The sequence below is a fragment of the Triticum urartu genome, chromosome 5A, assembly GCF_056163025.1.
Source record: "Triticum urartu cultivar PI428250 chromosome 5A, HENAU_Tu73, whole genome shotgun sequence".
In the NCBI taxonomy this organism is placed as follows: Eukaryota; Viridiplantae; Streptophyta; class Magnoliopsida; order Poales; family Poaceae; genus Triticum; species Triticum urartu.
The window spans coordinates 53,350,078-53,356,077 of record NC_141877.1 but is presented as its reverse complement, the minus strand read 5'-3'; positions in this window follow the sequence as shown (position 1 = coordinate 53,356,077).

Genomic DNA, 6,000 nt, shown 5'->3' with positions numbered 1-6,000 from the left:
TCTGAGGCATCTAAATATTAGTTTAACGACCTGAGTTTAATTCCTAGAATTGACAGGTGATGCACAGGGGTTTTTCTCCATTTATTAAGGATCAAGTTTGATGTGTGGTGGAACCACTTATCAAAAAATATCTTAATACTCATTTAAAAACAATCTGAGGACCATGTTTATCTTGGTACTCATACTAAAAATGGCCATATGCATCCCTAGTTGGTGCAGAGGCCGGGGAAGTGAAATTCTCCCTCATTTTTATGCAAAGAGAGCCTTGGCTCAGTGGTTGGGCATGCGGTTGTGCAGCCTAACAATCCGAGTTCAATTTCTAGAATTGACAGGTGATGCACAGGGGTTTTCCCCATTTATTGAGAATCAAGTTTGGTATGTGGTGGAACCACTCATCCCAAAATATCTTGATACTCATTTAAAAAAAAGTATGAGGACCATGTTTATCTTGGTACTCATACTAAAATGGCCCTATGCATCCTTAGTCGGTGCAGTGGCCGGGGAAATTAAATTCTCCCCAAAATTTTAAGGTCCTGAACCTGAAGCCCCGTCCCCCGCGTCCCTCTCTGAGGCGACACGGGGGAACCCTAGCCGCCCCCGCTGCCGGCCTCCCTCCACCCTCCCCCCCCCCTCGCCGCCGCCGAGAGCCACCGCTGCGCAAAGCCCAGGCAGTGCCGGCGGCGGCGGGGCTTCTCCCCTGGCGCGGCTTCCCTTCTTCCTCGCGGCGGCTTAGTCACTCCCGGTGGGCTTGGTGGCACGACGCTTCGAAGCTCCGGCGGCGGCTCGCTTTGCGGCAGGTTGGAGGGCTTGTCCCCGTCTGGTGGTGCCGCCTTGACAGCGGCTGCGGCCTAGGGCTCTTAACCCCAGATTGGATCTGGGTGGTGCTCGGGCCTGGCCGTGGCTGCCTGTCAGGCGTGGTGGCAGCGAGTCTCGCGGCCTCTGGGCATCGTGGAGGTGCCGGCGGCGGTGTGTGCTCAGCCTGGGGATGGCGGCGGCCGTGCACGGGAGTTGGATTCCTTCAAACAAATCTGGGTGAAAACTTGCTTTCGACTACTGTCAAGGCCGGCGGTGGCGGTGCTATCTGCATCGTTCCCTTCTTGAAGGCATCGTTGTGGAGAAGTTCAAGGCCACTCTCTGCTACCTCCGGGGGAAACCCTAAATCGGATGATCGGATGACGGCGGCGCTCTGGTGTCGTTCCCCCCTTGGAGCGTCATTCTTGGAGGTACACACGTGATCGAGGGACCAGAGGAAGGATCCTTTGGTGGAGCGGTGTGTCATCTCACTCATTGATGGCGGCGGATCACGGCGGCATGACGTTGTGGTGACTCGGCGTCCAATACGCGGAGATGGACTCGCGCAGGAGGGTGACGCGGTCTGGCATCAACGGCAGCTAGACCGGGCAAGGTAGATGCATCAGTACAGCTCTGAAGATGAATTGGTGGCAGGTGGCTGCGGCGGTCTCATACCCGGCAGGCGTCCTGATTGAGGAGTGCGCCGGACCGGTGGGTGCCCCATACCCGGCAGGCGTCCTGGATGGGACCTCAGGTTTTAGATGTTAGGTTTGGCTGCGAGGTCTGTTTGGTATTAGACCCAGACTATCAGCATTCCTTCATCAATTAGATAGGAGTAGCGACAGATGTTGCCTAGACGGTGACTTTAGTCTTACTGTTGTATTACTTTATAAGGTTTTATGTGAATAATTAATAAAATGACTACATGCGTCGTCCAGATGCAGAGGTCGGGGATCTTCCTCCTTTTCTAAAAAAAATTTACCTAAATATTAGTTGTGCTTGCAACAAACTGTCAGATCCTATGAAAAATTTATGTGTAGCGACACAAATGGAAAATTGAACCATCTGCCATATCCACAGGTTGGCTTCTAAATGATTCAATGTCTCATACAGATGCTGGAAATGTTGGTTTTTAGGGGATATAAATTTTTTGAGGGGATGCAGAAGTTGTTTCTGTAAGCTGCAAAAGTAGTAGCTGAAATATCACTACACATTTTTAATAATTCTGGTAATATATCCAGAGATTAATTCATGAGGGGAACAACAAGCTTTATCGATCAATCCGAACGTCTCCAGACATAGATTCCATAGTATTTAGGCATAAACCACCAAACACAGGGAATGGCGGACCACAACAGAGGATGTTTATAGTTGCGGTTACATTCTGCGCAATTTTACATAGTGGACAGTCACACAAATAAAAAAAAAAGACAGTCACACAAATTGTTGATGGTTGAGTTTCATACCGCGCAATCTCTATCTTGGAACGAGAACGATGCCATCCTGTTGGAAATTCCGGACTCAGAAGCTCAGTGGAAATCGACCTTGGGCGTTGTGTGATACAGACATCACTCCTTGGCAGAAAGACAGCAGCCAGTAAACGGGTTGTTTTAACCTAAAATCATACGCTCCCGATTAATATTGATCCACATCAATGTTAATAAAACGTTTGTTAAGAGATGGAACACGATGCATTACCGAGTTTCACCTGGGAATATAAGAAACATTTCTGCCATTGTTAGAGATAGGGCCATAGGGGGTCCCTAGGCACTCTTCGGTCGACTCAGTCTGTCCATACCCGTAGAGCGTGCAGCTCTGATAGTTCGACACCACTCACCAAAACCGTGCTTGAAATAAATATCTGAAGAATATAACAATTTCTCAATGTACTATTTTTTTTTGATGTTATTACACAAAAGGTTGTCCTTATTTTATTACGGGATCTGAAGGCAAGACTTTCAACACTGCCACGGCGAGGGCTCTACTGAAGGGCAGTGTGACAGGGCATCTTTCAACCCCATCATGACATGGTGTGAATGATGCTTCAGGATGTGAAGCAACATGTAACTAGTTGCAGAAGTTGTACGTCAGATCTCCGGGCAGCGTCCCTCGCAACGAAGGCCGGGACCGTGGCAAGGCGTCGGGGATAGCGGCTGTGGTGGCAGGCCCCATCATCGTGTCCAGTTGCTACTCCGATTAGGGTGCCGGTGCCGGCCGACGATGAGGGATGTCGCAGCCGTGCCGCCGCGAGGAGAGAAGCAACCAAATATGGAGGAGAGGCATCTCTCGCGACAGCTCCGGCCTAAGGGGCAAGGATTGTGCACCTATGCAGCCGGCCCGAGTTTCAACTCGTCATCACCGGGATGTCTGGCGCGAGAGCTATATCTGGCCTTAAGCGAGACGGAAGAAACTCTCGCTGAAGTGTGTGAGCATATGGCACCTCCTATTAGCGTAGGTTCGATCACTTCGCTCGCTCACACTCGCTGTAGATTCGCTTGCTATAGGTTTTCTTCGTTTTTTTTACTTTTTTGTTTTCTTTGGTTCTTTTCTTTTTTCACTGCCTTTTTTCTTTGTTATAACTTCAGTTTTTCACTATTTTTTGGTATTTTTCTTGATTTTCACAGAATTTTATTTTATTTCCTTTTTCTTTGTTTTTCTACGGTTTTCTTTGTTTCTTTCACGATTTTTTGGTTTTTTGTTTCTTTTTCTTTGTCCCTTTGTTTGGTTTTATTTTTCATTTCTCGTTTTTCACTAGGTTTTTTTCTTTTTTTTCTTCTGTTTTATTTGGGTTTTCTGGGTTTTTACGTTTTATTTTGTTCTTCCTTGTTTTTCTCCGTTTTTTATGTTTTTTGTCATTATACTTTGGTTTTTTTCTTCTTTTTTCGTTTTCCTTTTAGTTGCTTTTTGTTACTTTCATGGTTTTTATTCATTTTTCTTCTCTTTCTTTGTTTCCTTCTTTTTCGGTTTTGTTTATTTCTTAGTTTTTTTGCTTTTCTTTTTTCTTTATCGGTTTTCACTATTTTTACATTCTTTTGCATCTGTTTATTTGGGTTTTCTATTTTCTTTTTCAGTTTTTTTATGGTTTTCTTTGTTTCTTTTGCTTTCAATTTACATTTTTTTTGTATGTCAACAACATTTTTTAATACACGTTTAACAGTTTTGTAATGCGAGTTTAATATTTTTTTAATATATGGTCAACATTTATTCTATACACATTTTGAACATTTTTTAATGCTTAATTAACATTTTTCAAAGACAAGGTTAACATTTTTAATACATGGTCAACATTTTTCCTATACACACTTTTAAACATTTTCAAAGGCTTGATTACATTTTCTAGTACATGGTAAACATTTTTATGCACATTTTTCAAATGCTTGATTAATATTTTTTAATGTAATATCAACATTTTTGAACACATGGTCAACATTTTCTCTTAACACATTTAACATTTTTCATATGCTTGATTAACGTTTTAAAATACTTGTTCAACATTTTTTTCAAATGGTTGATTCACAATTTTATATACATGATCAAAATTTTCCATCATTTTTAATACATGGTCAATTTTTTTACACATTTAACATTTTTCAAATACTTTTTCAACATTTTTTCAAATGCTTGATTAACATTTTTATATACATGTTCAATTTTTTCATCATTTCTTTAATAGATGATCAACATTTTCTCTATACACATCTAACATTTTCCAAGTGCTTGATTAACATTTTCAAACACTTTGTTCAACCTTTTTTCAAATGGTTGATTAACATTTTTTAAGTACATGATCAAATTGTTTCCTACACATTTTATTCTTTTGCATACATTTTTGGAATACGTGATAAATATTTTCTCCATACACATTTAACATTTCAAATGCTTGGTCAACATTTTTAAATATTTTATGTTAAGTGATTTCTGTAATATAATTATTTAGAATATTTGAAAGTATAAAAAAAGTAAGAAAAAAGAAAGCAAAGAAACATGAAAAAACGAGGATGTGGCCTCCAGCGCATCGGGCTGCCCTACCGCAAGTAGGTTCCCTTCGTCTCGCTGTAAGTGAGACATATGGGCGTCCGATGTCTATGAAGGTTGGATCATCACACTAGGCCACCGCACCGTCGTGCATCTCCCTTCTAGCCCGATGGGCCAAGTGAGTGGCCTTGGCGAGTGCGGTAAGGAGATCAAGAGGTGCAACTACGTGCATCTGCAGGCATGTTGGCTTACCTATATCCTATAGACACGGCGGTGGTGATCGTGTGCGGTGCTATGGGTGCTCGCTAGTGGTGCAAAATGAATTTTTTTTTCTTCCTGACGCAAGAGCAGTAGCCATCACCCTAGAAGATTTGTGGTGCTAGTGGCAGACTGATGGTTCCCCACCATCATCTAGCATTGGGGTAGCTGCTCCGATGGCTAAATGGTCACATCTGCGCCGAGACATGGCATCTCCTGACAGTGGGAATGATACATGGTGGGAAGATGTCTCACCCATCTACTAATGCCTTCTGGCTTTGGCGTGGACCATGGAGTACTAGCAGATATGACTATCGACCGACCCATCTTTGGGATGATGATTGGAATACTGCTTCATGTCTGGGGTGAAAACTCTTGTTCTGGTTGTTATTTGTCGGTCTCAGCAAAGACAAACTTGTGTCATTACTTTGTTGAAGGCGTTGTCTACTTGCTGGTTAGTTGGTCTTCATTGGCTGGTCTAAGCAACCAGTATCCTTGTTTAGGCCGTGTACGGTCGGACGTGACGACGATGGCGTGTGGTCGTTTATCTCTTCTTGGAGACATTGCAGAATAAGTTGATAGAATTTTTTTTTTCATATCTTGTAATGGTTCGATCGTGGTTTAATTTTTCATATACTCTTTTTAATAATTAATAAAAATGATTGTGTGCATTATTGTGATGCAGAGGCTAGTGGTTTCATCCCCCCTTTTCACAAAAAAGCGGTAACTCTAATAAGTTTCATTTATACAAATTTGTCAACTGATCATCTCCTAATTAAAACTGAAAACTACGCACAAACCAATAATTATAAGACTTCGCATTTAACAGTTCATAGAGATGGTAACCCCAACCAAGGGCACGAAGGAGTCACATTTAACAGATCTAAGTATACATAGAGATTCACAGGTTGAAAATTATGTTTGCACTTGCACCCTAGTTGATGTGTTGTTGCTACATGTGGTACATTGGAGGGG